General features: G+C 43.4%; 2 protein-coding genes across 17 annotated transcripts in view; one reads left to right on the forward strand and one right to left on the reverse strand.

Moving 5' to 3' along the window:
- The window catches only part of LOC116712080 (NACHT, LRR and PYD domains-containing protein 3-like), a 612,764-nt gene that overhangs the window by 474,581 nt on the left and 120,918 nt on the right, over window positions 1-17,265 (forward strand). For 2 of the 16 annotated variants that reach the window (XM_032551873.1, XM_032551874.1), the window contains exon 2: window positions 16,313-16,414. The exons of 13 other annotated variants lie outside the window; for them this stretch is intronic. The gene's annotated coding sequence lies outside the window, so the exon portion shown is untranslated. Of the gene's footprint in view, window positions 1-16,312; window positions 16,415-16,990; window positions 17,049-17,265 lie in introns of those variants that run through there. One more of the 16 variants, XM_032551863.1, reaches the window with a different exon arrangement.
- Window positions 1-17,265, reverse strand: part of LOC116712074 (NACHT, LRR and PYD domains-containing protein 3-like) — a 1,065,068-nt gene that overhangs the window by 64,055 nt on the left and 983,748 nt on the right. The gene's annotated exons all lie outside the window — the stretch shown is intronic.

Consider the following 17,265-nt stretch of genomic DNA (forward strand, 5'->3'; position numbering starts at 1 on the left):
TTGTCTGAAGGGAAGACCTCTAAGGAAAAAGGTATATTATCACGGAATGGTTCAAGAAAGACCAGATTATCAGTATATCCATGCATGTCTTGAAAACCTTGAGCTGAAATTGCCCCGTTCCAATATCGGATGCCATGTTGCTGAAATCAGTGACAGGCCTGAAGATTCATTTCCTGAGAACAGCAGCAGAGACACAGTCAGTGAGGTTGTGGAGATCAAAGCAGCTGCTGAACAAACTGAACCTCAGATCAGATCAGAAAACATCAAACCTGCTGAAACTCAGACCGCCGTCCTTCATGAACAGCTACAAAACCTAGAGCTAAGGGAGAGGACAAAATCCTCTTCCTGTTTGTCTCAGAGCTGTCCCTCATGGAGTCAGGATCCTCCTCTAGACGTCAGTATCTTACCCCGAGCTGCTAGTTTACCCAACATGAAGCTCCACAGCAGCTTTGAGGAGTTTACTCCTGGTTTCTGTGGAGATGCAGATGATGAAACCTACTGGTTCCAGTGCTCCAGTCCAGGCCTGTACCAGTGCAGAGTGAGCGGCCTGGTGTTTGACATGAAGGGAGGAGGAGACGTGTTTTACAGGGTTGTTCCCTGGAACAGGAGATTACTGAGCCCACATGGCAAGAAGCCTGCAGGACCTCTGTTTGACATCAGCTGCCAGCAGCAGTCTGTGGCTCAGCTTCATCTCCCTCACTGTGAGGTCCGCTCCACAGGACGATGTCACTTCCTGTCCGTCGCTCATCTACATGACGAAGGCGTCGAGTTCATCGGGCCTGAGAGGATCACAGAGACTCACATCATCATCAGCATCACAGGGTTTTCTGCTTTTGGGAACGTCAAGGATGAAGATTCTCCTCCTGACCCGGTCCGAGCCTTGGTTCTGCTGTTCTACAAACCTCCAGCTGATCCCGGCGTCACTTCCTTCCTCAATCTGTTGCTTCTTCCAGGGAATGTTGTGATCCGGGATTTGAAACGGTCCAGGAAAAAATTATTCGGGCCGGAGACGTTCATAGATGCTCCTCCAACCTGCAAACTGTGTCCGAAGGAAACCTACTCTCTGTCCACCAGCCCTGCAGGAGAATCGGTTCTGGTTCAGCCCGCAGAAGCAGAATTTGACCCAGAATCCTACAACAGCTACTTCACCTCCATCCAGGTGGTTTTAAACAGCATCATAGGAGACATTAAGCTGAGTGTGAAGCAGACAAAAACCTCCTGCTGCGTTTGGGAGAGACGGGTTTGTCTTGTGGCTCACAGAGTGAAACCGGGTCTGCCTTCTGACGAGCAGCTGAAGGAAACCCGGACCAGAATCATCTATGGGATTTCAGAGCCGGTTCTGCAGAGTCTGCTGGACAAACTGCTGGAGAAAAAGGTCCTGAGTGACTCTGAGAGGGAGGCGGTGGAGGCGGAGAAGATCAGAGGAGACAAAGCTCGAGTTTTAGTCGACATGGTGAGGAGGAAAGGAGCCGCTGGCAGTTCTGAGATGATCCGCTTCCTCTGTGAGCTCGACCCGTTTCTCTGCAAACATGTGGGGCTGATCTGTGAGGAACTGGAACCAAACCAGTAAGTCATAAACTGAAGGGAAACATATGGAGTCATAAACCCAAAGACATGTTAGAAACTAAGCTGAACTGATTATTGTAAATATCCAAACCATTGATTATGGACAAAACTTTGATCTTAAATAGTAGACTCTTATTGTGAAATTGTGTGAACTGGTTTGGATTTGTTGAAGTTTCTGTGCTGGAATATTTGATGTTTTTATTGTTTATAACAGTCAGTTGTTGGATAATTAAATCTTTTTAACTCGTTTTGTTCAGTTGACTTTATTGATGTAGCACCAATTTACTACAAATAAAAAAAATGTCAAAGTCAATTAAACACAGAGTACATAAGGTCAGAACTGTCATATCAGCTGCTAATGCTAGTGCTAAGGATATGCTAATGCTAGCTTTAGCATTCTGGTTGCCAGCGCTCATACAAATATTAATATCTGTATTAAAGGTACTTAAAAGGATTGATAAATAATTTTCTTCCTCTAATCCCAGATGTGACACGATCAGGCCTGTCTATTCATTTAAGCCGCCATTTTGGTAGTCAGTCAGTCAGTCAGTACAGGTTTGTTAATATAATATTAAGAATTAATTATCCAAACTAATCCAAGCAAATGATTTTTCAAAAATTATTTTATTATATTAGTTTGATTTTCAATTCAGTTTTGAATTGTAAACTGGTTTTTGTTCTTAATTAGCACTGAAGCTAATTTAGCCTCAAAACAAAATATATTTATAAACTGAACAAATATCACTGAATTATTTTACTGTTTTTATTCTTATTTGTTACTTTATCTTTTCATTTTACTTAGTAGTTTAGTTGAATGTTTCCAGTCTGGTTATAATTTGTTGACTGAAGTATTTTCACTAAAAGTTTCAATATTTTGTTGATAATTTTTTATAGTTTAGAGAAAAGTTTCCTGTGTTTATTCTGTATCTATTCAGGGTTTACTGTTTGAGAAATGTGTTACTTCATTCTTTCATATTCTGTGATATCATAACTCCTCAGGCATAAAACAAAAATCAATGACAGGCTGAGAGATTTTCTCTAATATTTCATGATAAACAGGAAGTTCATTAACTTTTTAAATCCAACATTAAGGAGTGGAAAATGTTCTGCTTGTTTCTCCACAATGATGTGTTTAAATGTTGGGTTGGAAATTTTCCAGCATTGATTCATCCTTCATCCCTAAAGCCAAAGTTCACTCATTCATCCTCAGAGCGATGGATTCTCTTTACCGCACTGGAAACTTGATTTCTTACAGGTCAGAAACAAACGGCTGTTGCCCGTCTCTCTGTCTTTTATTCTGGCAGATGATTTTTTTTAACTTCTGTTTTTTATTCTGGTGATTTTTTTGTTTTGCAGCATTTCCATTTTTTGGATTCAGCTGGAAAAAATCAACATTTTTAACCATTTACTTGAAGCAGTTTGAAAACTTTATATTTTTACTGTTTTAGTTTCTTGTTTCCAGTCAACACTCTGTGAAGTCCAGATTTCTCCATTAGACTTGTGAAGGTCTTTATTTTACAAACATAAATTACAGAGTGATTTATTATTATTTCCTTAAACTGATTATATGAATTTATACAATATTATCATTTAATATTACTTAGGGATCAGGAAAATGTATTGCTATTTAATATTTATGTATTTTATGGACTGAAACATAGTGGTACCGTTTTGTGGTTGTGTGATTCTGTAACTTATAAATTTAATATCCAGGATGTTGAAAATTTTAGCAAATCTATTTGCTGTATGTCTGTAGATCTGAGGACTTTATTTAAATAGAAACAAATGTCATATTTGATGGTGACTGTAGAACAATTGTTGATCAGTTTTTGTCTGTCAATCATTTTCTCACTGATTAAAATAGATGCTTTCTGTTAAATATTCTTAGTTGCAAGGTTTGTAATTGATTGCATTTTTAGGGTTTATAAAAGATTTATATCTTGTTCAGAATTAATCTATGAATAGTGAGAAAATAATGAGTTTTAAGGTACAAACGATAATCAACTTAAATGTTGATTATAAACACATTTCTTAAAAACAAGTTTTCATGAAGCACAAAGTGTTTTGTAAAGTTTAGGGTAAGATTATTTTCAGGCAAGGAAAGCTAGAAAACAAGACAAAAATGAAGTTTTCAGCTTTAAAACTCCTGAACGGCTTCAATAAATAACGTCTAGAATAAACAGGGAGAAATTCCTGCAGAAACCTGCAAATCCTTCAATGTTTTAGTCCAACATGTTTGATAATCGACCAGTTGGAGAAAAAAATTAAAACCAAATTAAACTTCAGATAAAAATGTAAAAACAGACAGAGGAATAAAACACTGAAGACACACCACAAAAAAATATGGAATAAAAAGCAAATAATAATGTCAGCAAAGCTGATTAAAAATATGAGCAATATTTAGTGTATGGGGAACTGAAGAAACTCTGTGGAAGTTAGAGGAAATAAATGTAAAATATTAAAACGAAAGCTATAAAAACATCAAAGTTGCAGCATCTGCCCCAATCTGAGGTCAGTCCTGCTGAGTTGATGCTCACCGTTATCAGGCGCATGCGCACACAGTCTGCTGATACAGCAACCAACGTTTTGAGGAAGAAGTTTTCCTGTAACTTCAGTTTTGGTCTCCATTGTGTGACGCAGATATCTCAGCAGTAGACCGTGAGTACTAACACTTTTTCTAAGCTTTTCTCTGTTTCCGTGTCAAAGAAGCGAGAACAGACCGAACCTTTCAGTCACAGTACAAGTGTCTAGTCAAACTCCAGTCAGCTACTCCGAGACACTCATTCATGCCGAGAAACAGCTGCATGCCTGCCGAGAAACGCGTGCCCGGTCGCGGGAGCGCGCATCGCTCTAAACTCTCGCATATTGATGAGAAAACGGACTGAAATATGACCGAAGAGGAAACTTTTAAAGATATTCATAACATTATCACGTTTCTTAACCATGTAAGACATAAAACGGTGGGTTTTATTTCGCAGATTAATTGAAATAAATCCGGTTTTTACAGCTTTATTGAGACACATGAGTCAAACGTTTTTCAGTCAGTGTCTGATGAAAATGTTCTCCGCAGATGTTTTAAAATTCCCAGAGTTTCTTTTAACACCATAATGGCTTAAATCATTATAAAGCAGAAGCCCGTTATGTAGAACATTTTATATCATCCTTAACTGTCTAGTCTATTAAGCAGGGGTGTCAAACTCCAGTCCTCAAGGGCCGGTGTCCTGCAACTTTTAGATGTGCCTCTGCTGCACCACACCTGAATAGAATAATTAAGTCATTAGCAAGGCTCTGGAGAACTGATCTACACAAGGAGGAGGTAATTAAGCCATTTCATTCCAGCGTTTTGTACCTGTGGCACATCTAAAAACTGCAGGACAGCGGCCCTTGAGGACTGGAGTTTGACACCTGTGTTTTAGTGGTTGTAGAATTTCTTTATAGAAATCACTAGTTATATGTGGCAGTATGCCCTGTGGGCCCTGAACGCACCACACAAGTGCCTGACTTTAATTGGTTGTAGCGCTGCCTGCATATAAAGGGCCCTCCCTCACCTGGTAGACAACACGTTCTCCTTCCGGTTCAGACTTCACTGTTGACTGGCGCTATACGACTGACGCGCTTAAGACATTAATTGCTGTTCAAGCCTTCTTCTGGTAAGAAGCTTCTCACACCTTTAATATCTGTAAGTCTAGCTTTAGCTCAGCTTTACTTGTAATATCTAGGTGACTTGTACCAGCTGACTGCTTCTTCTCCCTGCCAGAGGCATAACGCATCAAGCTCAGTGGTAAGCCAAAGCTCATTTTACGTATGCTTCCAGATTCTATTTTTGACATGTATGTTTGATAGACGCTGCTGTTTGTCCTTGGCCGGCTGCTTGCCCGTACTCTGTTGTCCCTGGTTGACGGTCCGTCCGCCTGTGACCTGGTTATTCGTCGTCGGCTGACGGCGGCCTGCCCGTCGCCCTGGTTGTCGGCTTCATACCCGCTGTCCTGGTCGGCGTAAGCTGGCTTTTGACTCTCGTCCAGTGTGGCTGATTCAGGCTGGTTCATGACCAGCTCGTCCTGATCCCTCTGGTGCCGCTCTGGCTGGCGGTTGCTGTGGCGCGGCGGTTCGTCTCAGGACGGACTCCTAACTTGGACTGCTATTGCTTGATTTGTGAGGACTGAACTGTATAACCAAGAAATGTATGTAATTTGAATGTCTTTTCTTTTGTTGACAGGAACGGCCAGCTCGTGGTGGCGGTGGTGGACTTTCTGGGTGGTGGTACTTTTTTTGGTTTGGTGCACGATTTTCTTTTATTTGGTTTGCTGTGTTTCCTTTGTAGGTCCCTGCCAGCTTCGAGTTGAGCCGTAAATGTCGTTTTAATGTGTGAGTGATTTTAAACTAATATATTTCTGACTAGAAAATTGAAATAATAAACTGATTGGACTGAGTGGAATTGTCTCGTGCCTCATATGTAGCGGGCCTGTGCGCCTTAAAGGTAACTTTATAGTATTATTAAATTAGTTATCTTAAAATTCAAGTTGCCAATCGGGAAAGCATAGGTACCGTCACATTTGGCGCTGGGAGCAGGATCTTTTTTTACAATCTTGAGGCTGAGACTTTTCCATTACTTCATTGTATTTGCTATTTAATGGTCAAGCAGTAGTTTTTATTTATTTTTTTGATTCTAAGGACAAACAGCAGCGGTTAATTTATTTTCTTGAGCTGGTTATTTGTAGTAATGGAGGAAGAACTACTGGAATTGAAGACCCTGATTGCTCAATTAAAGGCTGACAATGAGAAGCTGCGTGCAGAGCGTTCGCCTTCCACATCTAGCTCCAGTGCTGGGCCATCTTCAGCTTCTGCACTCCCTGCTGCCCAAGTAACAGACAGGTTAGTGCTTGTCCCACGTGATCGTAAGTGTCCTATGTTTAGGGGACGGATGGGGATTAGTGTGAGCGAGTGGGTTGAGGAGGTACAGGCGTGTATGCGGGCACGAAATTTGTCATCAGCAGATCAGGCCTTCTTTTTGTACGACCATTTAGAAGGAGAGGCTAGGGATGAAATCAAATATCGCTCTAGTCAGGAACGAGGGGATCCAGCTAAAATTATTTCTATCCTCGAGGAACTCTATGGATGTAATGAGTCACATGTTGCATTACAGGAGGCCTTTTTCTCCAGAAAGCAATTAGAAGGGGAAACATTGCAAGAGTTCTCCCTTGCTTTGATGAGCCTCATGGAGAAAGTAAAAGCACAGGCTCCTAGGGATATGCCTAATACTGAAGTTCTCCTGCGTGACCAGTTCATAGAATATGTCCTTGATGGTGCGCTGAAACAGTATGTTCGTCTGAAACCGGCAGCAACACTGCTTGATGTCAGAGGTGAGGCAATGAGGTGGGAATTAGAGGGGTTGCCAGCTAGTATGCGAGGCAGGAGTAATTCTCTGCCTTTAGCGTTCAGTTTGCTGTGCGTGGTGGGGCACCATCTATTGTTAACCCCACTCAGAGAGAGGTTAATGAGTTAAAAGAGCTTTTAAAACAGCAACAGGAGCAACTTAATCAGCTTACTCAAAGCATTTCCCTCCTTCAAACTGCACAAGGGCGTAGCCGCTCTCCACGTCACGGTCCTATTATATGTCGACGGTGCCAACAGCCCGGACATATTGCTAGGGAGTGTGGGGGGCCCCGCGTTGCCTTCCGTCAGCAATCTCTCTCAGGGTCACGTCAGGGAAGCCAGCTTCCGGAAAACTAGCGCCCACCGCGTTGCAGAGCCACAGCTCGGGTGGGGCATTCATAGGCTCAACTAATGGCTTGTATTCAGCAGATGCGCCTAAATTAATTGCTTCTTGCCCACACATTGAAGTGGACATGGCTGGGGTAAAGGTACCGTGCCTGGTTGACACTGGTTCAATGGTGTCCACTATTACAGAGAGCTTTTTTATTGAATTCTTTGAGCCCTGGGGCGAAGAGCGTTTGAGAGCTTGCCACTGGCTACAGCTAAAAGCAGCCAATGGTCTCCCTATTCCTTACATTGGCTATTTGGAAGTATCTATTGAACTGTGTGGCAAGTTGGTGCCCCACTGTGGGGTGTTGGTGGTGAGAAACCCTCCAGATAGTGGTTCAGCTTCTGTTCCTGGTGTGTTGGGGATGAACGTCATAAATAAGTGTTACCAAGAGCTATTTGGACAGCATGGTCATGCTTTGTTTAATACGACTCCGGTTGTGGCATCTCCCAAACCCTTGGTTAATGCTTTACAGAAATGTCATGCAGCTGAAATGCAGCAGACTCCTAAGCAGCCTAGTAAGGTTAGGGTGCGTGGTGGGAGGGCCTGCCGCATTCCAGGAGGTGTAATGAAGATTGTGCCTACCACCTGCTGTGAGAAATACGCAGGCACTACTGTCTTGTTTGAACCATCGGAATCTGGCTTACCAGCTGGTTTGTTAGCATCCCCTGCGCTAGTTCAGGTTGTCCGGGGCACTGCTTATGTTCCAGTGGTAAATGTGGGCCACACGGATGTGTTGCTTTACCCTCGTACCACTGTGGGAACTTTAAATAGTGTTAGTGTGGTGAGTCTTCCAGCGGGCGTACCTGAAGTCCCATTATTTGTAAATGTGTCTTCCCAAACAGCTGCTGCTCCTGCCGCAGATGGGATCGAGGCAATTGATTTATCATCTTTGCCTGCGGAGGATCAGGGTCGGGTGAGAGCACTTTTGGGTAAATACACTTCCGTGTTTGCCACTAATGATCAGGACTTGGGTTGCACCAACCTGATCAGTCATGACATTCCCCTTCTTGATGACGCTCCCGTTCGGCAGCGTTACCGTCGAATTCCTCCATCAGAGTATGAACTTGTGAAGGACCACATAAATCAGCTTTTGGCAGCAAATGTCATTAGGGAAAGCTCCAGCCCCTATGCATCACCAATTGTGCTTGTGCGCAAAAAGGATGGCAGCATCAGGCTTTGTGTTGATTATCGTCAACTTAACATCAAGACACGGAAGGATGCTTTTCCACTCCCTCGCATTGAGGAGTCCCTTGATGCTTTGACAGGGGCCCAGTGGTTTTCCACTATGGACTTGGCTAGTGGTTATAATCAGGTTCCTGTCACAGCAAGTGATCGCCATAAAACCGCTTTTTGTACACCTTTCGGGCTTTTTGAGTGGAATCGCATGCCTTTCGGCCTATGCAATGCCCCGAGCACGTTCCAACGCTTAATGCAGCGCATTTTTGGTGACCAGCAATGCCAATCCCTTTTACTGTATTTAGATGACATTGTTGTGTTTTCATCCTCTATACAGCAACATCTTGAGAGGCTGGATGTGGTGTTGGGACGGCTGCAGAAGGAGGGCCTTAAAGCCAAACTGAGCAAATGCCATTTTTTCCAGAAGGAGGTGCACTACCTGGGCCATGTAATTTCTGACCAGGGAGTAGCCACTGACCCTGCTAAAATCGAGGTGGTAGCAAATTGGCCTGTGCCCACCACAGCCACTGAGTTGCGTTCCTTTTTGGGATTCGCTAGCTACTACCGTAGGTTTGTAGAAGGTTTTGCTAAGATGGCTGCCCCCTTGCATCGTAGAGCAGCAGAGCTAACTAGTAAAAGGCCTAAAAGGAAGGCTACTCAGAGTATTGTTGGAGCCTGGACTGAGGAGTGTCAGCAGAGTTTTGAGGCTCTTAAAGCCAAGCTCACTTCTACTCCAGTCCTTGCTTATGCAGATTTTTCCCTCCCTTTCATTTTGGAGGTGGACGCAAGTCACAGTGGGTTGGGAGCAGTTTTGTCACAAGAGCAAGATGGTAAGATAAGACCCATTGCTTTTGCTAGCCGTGGGTTAAGACCTAGCGAGCGAAATATGTCAAATTACAGCTCAATGAAATTGGAGCTGTTGGGCCTGAAATGGGCAATGACAGAAAAATTTAGAGATTACCTTTTGGGCCACAGGTGTATTGTCTATACAGACAACAATCCTCTGAGCCATTTGGACTCGGCCAAGCTTGGAGCAGTAGAGCAGCGCTGGGCAGCCCAGCTTGCTTCCTTTAACTTTGAGTTAAAATACAGGCCTGCTAAGTCCAATCAAAATGCTGATGCTTTGTCTCGCCGGCCTTGGCCGGCTCCCCCGGAAGTGACTTCTTTGGGTTCAGGTACTCTTGTGCCTCAGCCACTACAGCAAGCTGTGAAAAGTGAGCACATACAGATCTTCCAGTCTTCTGTAACTGTCTTTCCCTCTTTTGACCCTGGTGATCTCCGTGTTCTCCAGCAGGCTGATCCAGCTCTTCAAGAGGTTCTTTCCTTCTGGCAGAGAAAAGAGCGGCCAAACCGTACTGAGCGGCAAGGGCTTTCACAATCTGCTCTTGCATTGCTCAGCCAGTGGGATCGCCTGACTGAGTTGGATGGCCTAATATATCGGCAGGTGTTTCGTTCCGATGGTGGTGGGGCAGTGTACCAACTTCTCCTGCCAAAGGCCCTGATAAAGGACGTACTGACTCAGGTCCATCAGGAACATGGACACCAGGGAGTGGATCGGACTTTAGCGTTGCTACGGTCTCGCTGTTATTGGCCAGGTATGTCACAAGAGGTAGCAGACTGGTGTAAAATCTGCGAGCGGTGCCGGGTTGCCAAAGATAGCCAGCCACCTGCTCGTGGTTTCTTGGGCCATTTGCTTGCATCGAAACCAAATGAAATTCTGGCAATGGATTTTACTTTGTTAGAGCCAACTCCATCCGGGCTAGAGAATGTACTGGTAATGACTGATGTTTTTTCCAAGTATACCTTGGCTGTCCCAACCAGGGATCAGCGCGCTTCCACTGTAGCGCAGGTCCTGGTCACGGAATGGTTTGCAAAATTTGGAGTACCAGCACGCATCCATTCAGACCAGGGCCGCAGCTTTGAAAGCAATTTGATCCAACAGCTTTGCAGTCTATACGGTATCATTAAATCTCGTACCACGCCTTACCATCCAGCTGGTAACGGTCAATGTGAACGTTTTAACAGGACGCTTCACAACCTGTTGAGAACTTTGCCCACGTCCCGGAAACGAAACTGGACTGTTTGTTTGCCCCAGTTGCTTTATGCATATAACACCACTCCTCATCAATCAACTGGTGAGTCACCATTTTTCCTGATATTTGGTCAAGAACCACGTCTTCCAGTTGATTTCTTGTTGGGAAGAGTTCAAAATCCAGTTGCTGGAACTGTTCATGAGTGGGTCAAAGAACATCAGACCCGCCTGCAAATAGCATTTGAGGGTGCTAGAGAAAAACTGAGGACTTCTGCAGGACGCAGAAAAGCTAATCATGATAAAAACATCAGAGAAGCTCCTCTTAAGGAGGGCCAGCTTGTGTTGATCCGAAATCTGGGGAGTAAAGGTCGTCAGAAAACTCAGGATTTGTGGAGTTCAGTGAAACACATAGTTGTTCAAGTCCCAAGAGAGGGTGGGGTAGTGTATTCAGTGGCACCAGTTCATGACCAGACCAGGGTAAGAAGGGTACATCGCTCTTTGCTGAAGGTTTTAATTGGTGCTGATGCACCTATTCCAGGTTCTGTTGAAGTTGCATCTCCTGAACATTATTCCATTTCAGATGGTGAGCTGTCATTTGAGGGTGATTTGTTCTTGAGGCCATGGCCTGAGGAGCAAGTAACATCTGCACCACCTGCTGCTGTGGTTTCTGATGCGGTTCCTAGGGCTTCAGGATCTGCTGTGGCTCCTAGCGTGGCCACAAATCAACCTACCTCATTACCAGTTGTACCAGCTGCAGAGTCTGGTCCCAGCGGGGTGTCGGTGCGTAAATCTGTACGATCAACTGCTGGCCAGCATCATAATCTCCATCATCTTCCAAGGCCAGCAGTAAGAGAAACGCCTTCATCCAGTACCATGTCTGCGGTATTTCGACCTTGGTGTTAAGTTGGATCATCGTCGGGACGTCGATGCAGTTTGGGGGGGTGGAATGTGGCAGTATGCCCTGTGGGCCCTGAACGCACCACACAAGTGCCTGACTTTAATTGGTTGTAGCGCTGCCTGCATATAAAGGGCCCTCCCTCACCTGGTACACAACACGTTCTCCTTCCGGTTCAGACTTCACTGTTGACTGGCGCTATACGACTGACGCGCTTAAGACATTAATTGCTGTTCAAGCCTTCTTCTGGTAAGAAGCTTCTCACACCTTTAATATCTGTAAGTCTAGCTTTAGCTCAGCTTTACTTGTAATATCTAGGTGACTTGTACCAGCTGACTGCTTCTTCTCCCTGCCAGAGGCATAACGCATCAAGCTCAGTGGTAAGCCAAAGCTCATTTTACGTATGCTTCCAGATTCTATTTTTGACATGTATGTTTGATAGACGCTGCTGTTTGTCCTTGGCCGGCTGCTTGCCCGTACTCTGTTGTCCCTGGTTGACGGTCCGTCCGCCTGTGACCTGGTTATTCGTCGTCGGCTGACGGCGGCCTGCCCGTCGCCCTGGTTGTCGGCTTCATACCCGCTGTCCTGGTCGGCGTAAGCTGGCTTTTGACTCTCGTCCAGTGTGGCTGATTCAGGCTGGTTCATGACCAGCTCGTCCTGATCCCTCTGGTGCCGCTCTGGCTGGCGTTTGCTGTGGCGCGGCGGTTCGTCTCAGGACGGACTCCTAACTTGGACTGCTATTGCTTGATTTGTGAGGACTGAACTGTATAACCAAGAAATGTATGTAATTTGAATGTCTTTTCTTTTGTTGACAGGAACGGCCAGCTCGTGGTGGCGGTGGTGGACTTTCTGGGTGGTGGTACTTTCTTTGGTTTGGTGCACGATTTTCTTTTATTTGGTTTGCTGTGTTTCCTTTGTAGGTCCCTGCCAGCTTCGAGTTGAGCCGTAAATGTCGTTTTAATGTGTGAGTGATTTTAAACTAATATATTTCTGACTAGAAAATTGAAATAATAAACTGATTGGACTGAGTGGAATTGTCTCGTGCCTCATATGTAGCGGGCCTGTGCGCCTTAAAGGTAACTTCATAGTATTATTAAATTAGTTATCTTAAAATTCAAGTTGCCAATCGGGATAGCATAGGTACCGTCACATATAGATTATAGATTTTATCTTTTACTTTTTCATGTTTTTACATCTATTGATTATAAATTTTCTTTCCCACTCTCTTTTGCCACTATGCAAAAGAAAATAAAATGTTTGACTAAACAAGCAAAATTAACTTTCTCAAGAAACAGATATTGAAAAGAGTTCACATGAGATGATCATATATGGCACATGTGCCAAACTCAAGGCCCGAGGGCCAAATCTGGCCCCCCATAGCTCTTTATGTGGCCCTCTAGACTCCAAATTATAGCAATAGACCCTTCCAGTTTTAATAACTGCAAAATTCACACAAAAATCAACAGATCCCCACATTTTTTTCTGATTTTAGCAACTTTTTTTTCTCAAAATTGGCCGAAACCATTTGGGTTCCAGTGGCTGCTGTTTCAGCCTGACTTGATGTCAAGTTATAGTCCATGACTGATGGAGCAATTAATAAAAGATCACATTTAACATCATATATTAGTGCAAATATCAAATTACAAATATTTCTAAATTTCACCACAAAATCTGTGATGTTGATTGCAGAGAACCACAAAAACAATCCTGGATGGACTGATTAGTGTGAAAAGATGTTCAATATTATGTTATTTTAAGAAACACTTACTGAATGCTGAAACACTTATTTATTGATATTTTAACAATTGAATTGGTTTTTATCAATACGTTTCGGCCCAACAGGCCCTTTAAGAACATCCTGATTTTTGATTTGGCCCAAATGGAAATGAGTTTGATGCCCTGATATTTGGGACAAAAACAAGTGAATCCTGGATTATTTTGAATGTAAACAAGAATAAAGAGGAAGATATTTGGTGGTGGAATGATGTCACACCGCCAGCAAAGGAAGATTCTGTGATGTCACTGGCCATGCAGTCTGTGATGTCATCAACTGCAGAATTGTATGTAACACAATTCTGCATATTTTTCATTGCTTGCAATATCACTGAGCAGTTCAGACGTTCAAAGCTCTTTCCGATCGACCGTTCAGGTAGTTTACCAATCAACTATTTTACTGATTGTATTTAGGAGAAAATGTCTCATCATACGCCGAGATACCAAAGTGGGATGATGGGACCCCATGCGAGAAGGGGAGTCCAGGAAAACCCCGAAGGCAGGTTCCCTCCTGCACAGCCGAATGCCTTACACTGGGAAATCCAAAGACTGAACTCCCTTCTAGAAATAGAGAGAGCCGGAAGGTTTGAAGACAACCAAAGACTGGCCCACCTGAAGGAGGAGCTGGAAGAGACGAAACTCCAGTTACAAAGGCAGACAGATATCAAAGAAACGCTTATCAGCCAGGCCGAAGACGCAAAGAGGGAACTTGAGAGACTAGAGAGGTTCAGTGATCCAGAAGTCATTAAAGCTGTGATCACTGCTTCCAAGGCTTACAAAGATGTGAAAGACATGAAGATGAAGCCCTTGCAACAGGAATATGTGGATTTAAAGGTGGCCCACCTCCTCAGCCAGGAAGCACTTAAAGCTGAAATACATGATGAGAAAGTGAAAAGTCAGGCCCTCCAAGAAGAACTGGACGAACTGCAGACTTCCTACGAGGAGCTGCGCTCTAAGTACGAAGCAGACGATGCTCTGGTGAGGCAGGAGGCCGAGACACAAACGTTTGATGAAGAGCAGCTTAGTGAGGAACAAGGACTCCTGGAGAATGGGAGAGCTGAGAAGGACGACATGTTCCAAGAAATGTCACAAAAGATCACATTCCTGCAAGACAGTGAGAAACATTTGCAGGAAGAATTAAATCAAATGAAAAGTTCATACAATGAACTGAACTGCAAATATGAAAGTGAAGTTATTGGACTAAAACAAGACGTGGAAACATTCCAGAAGATGATACAACAGGGGGAAACAGCTCTTTCTAAAGAAAAGAAAGAAAATCTGATCCATGAAATAAATTATTCTGCTCTGCTAGAACGAGTGGAAAGACTAAATTTGCAGCTAAATCAAGAGAGAAAAACAAACGTGGAGAAATCAAAGAAGGACATGGAGCTACTTGAAAAGATGAGGGCTGAGAACACCGTCCTGCAAGAAAAAACAACCAAAGAGATTCAATATCTGCAGGACAGCAAGAAACTTTTGAAGGAAGAATTAAATCACGTCAAAAGTTCATACAATGAACTGAACTGCAAATATGAAAGTGAAGTTATTGGACTAAAACAAGACGTGGAAACATTCCAGAAGATGATTCAGCAGGGGGAAACAGCTCTGTCTAAAGAAAAGAAAGACAATCTGGTCCATGAAATCAATTACTCTGCTCTGCTAGAACGAGTTGAAAGACTAAATTTGCAATTAATTCAAGAGAGAAAAACTAACATGGAGAAATCAGAGGAGGACATGGAGCTACTTGAAAAGATGAGAGCTGAGAACACCGTCCTGCAAGAAAAAACAACCAAAGAGATTCAATTCCTGCAGGAGAAAGAAAGGAGTGCACTGGCTGAGTTGGAGAAGGTAAACGGTTTGTACCTGCAGCTAAACTGTCGGTACGAAACCGAAGTCTCTGCACTAAAACAACAATACGATCAGGAGATACGTTGCATGAAAAATGATTTGGAAAGAGTTAAAGACACTCTGAGATCTGAGAACAAAGATTTCCAGCAGAAACAGATCGCAGTTTTCCAAGAACAGGAGGAAGATTCACAGAACCAAGTGGACCTGGTTAAAGTTTTAAATCAAGAGGTTTGTTCAGAGGAGGAACTCCCAGGAGAAAACTTACCAGGTTGTTCCACAGATCCGGAATCCCTGGCAAAGATCGAGATCGCTGGAGAAACCATCCAGGAGGATTTAAACAAGCCAGATACTAAAACCACGCAGGATGGTAAAAAAAAGAAATCAAAATTTTCATTTTGGAAAAAAATACGAAACATTCTGCGATTAAAGAAGCCAAAGAAAAAGCAAGAGTGAAGATGATCAAGAACATGTTTAATGTTCTTGATTTAGATATTTAGAGAAAGAAAAAGACGTGCAAGAGAGGAACCAAGGAATCGAACGCTTGGAGGTTGTAGCCTCTGTGAACGGGGCGCCATGCCACGCTCCGTCAATAGAGAATTTAAAAAGGCAAAGATTTTTCCCCCATTGACTAACTAGAAAATAGATCCCTTCCCAAACCAATTGGAAAAAACGTGGGCAGCACGGTGGTGCAGCGGTTAGCGCTGTGTCTTCACAGTGACCGTCTGTGTGGAGTTTGCATGGTCTCCCCGTGTTTGCGTGGGTTTTCTCCGGGTGCTCCGGTTCCCCCCACATCTCCTAAAACATGTAGGTCAGGTCAGTTGGTCACTGCAAATTGACCCCAGAAGAGTTTAAGGAACTCCAACCATGTCCAGAATTATTGTTAAACTTGTAAAGTTTAGTGGCTGACGGCTCAGTGCCGCAACTCGGCTCAATTTTTATAGCAACGTATTGATTTAAGAATTAAAATTTCTTCTTTTAATACTAATGATTTCTGTTTATTTTCACTGTACTTGTGCTTTTATGGTTTGTCCCTTAGTTTACCTTTTCTACTCACTGTTTATATTAAATTGCACTGAATTGTAGCTCGTTATTCTGGGTTTTAAAGAAGATTAGCAAAAGGATCATGCAGTGGCTTTTTTAGGGCGACTGTGGCTCGGTGGTAGAGTGGTCGTCTTGTGACCAGAAGGTTGTAAGTTCGATTTCAGCTTCCTGAGCCACATGTTGAGCTGCCCCGGGGCAGGGCACTTATTTTTTACAGTGTACACATCAGAAGGTGAGCTCCTCCTCCTCCTCACCTGTATCAAGCTGAACACCTGCAGCGCCTCCATTGTGTGACGCAGACATCTCAGCAGCAGATCCAGTGAGTACACACACTTTCTATAAAATTGGTTCTGACCCGTTTTCAAGCTTTTCTCTGTTTCCGGGTCAGAGAAGCGAGAACAGACCGAACCTTTCAGTCCCAGTTTGAACTAATCTGAGCAGCAACTTCCGCTGTTTAAATATAATCTCTCTGTTTGTGTAAAAGTGGTTTAATGTCAGATATATTATTGCGCTGCTGTCATTTAATGCTCTGAATAGAAAGTTTGTCACTTTAACTCTGGAAATAAACGTCTTTAAGTTTTGACGCCTGTTAGACAGCGGCCTGTTGGGACATGATGAGCTCAAAGTTCATGAAAAGGTTTGTTCTGACAGTAGAGGCTCATGGGAAATGTAGTCGAAGTCTTTCGACTACAGAACTGTTTAAAACCGAAATATTGAAGGTTTTTAAACTTTTGTATTGTTTTCATACAGTCTAAAAAAATCTATCTGAACTGTTAACAGTAAATATTTATTCACACGAAACAAACTTTGATTTTAGACGTTTCTGGTTAATCATGAAAACTGAAGTCACGTGACTTTGAAATAGAAACGGAAATAAACTTTGTTCTCCTTTTTCAAATCAGACTACATATTGAGATGCTGGACAGAAATAACTTGTCTTCTTGTTAATAGAGGTCAGTGTTGCAGCTCCATGTTCCTCCGTGTCTCTTATGGGTCTCTGGAGCTTTTTCTAACCGATCAAATCAAGGGACGCCCACAGCGGCCCGAGTCGGCAGAACAGTGACGATCTGTGCTACCTGGTCAGATGTTCCTACCATAGAGCATCGGTGTGAGCATCGCCTCTAGGCAGGACGGATAGAAGAGCGTCTATCATGGGGTCCTTGTAGGGGT

The sequence above is a fragment of the Xiphophorus hellerii genome, chromosome 21 (assembly GCF_003331165.1).
Source record: "Xiphophorus hellerii strain 12219 chromosome 21, Xiphophorus_hellerii-4.1, whole genome shotgun sequence".
Classification (NCBI taxonomy): Eukaryota; Metazoa; Chordata; class Actinopteri; order Cyprinodontiformes; family Poeciliidae; genus Xiphophorus; species Xiphophorus hellerii.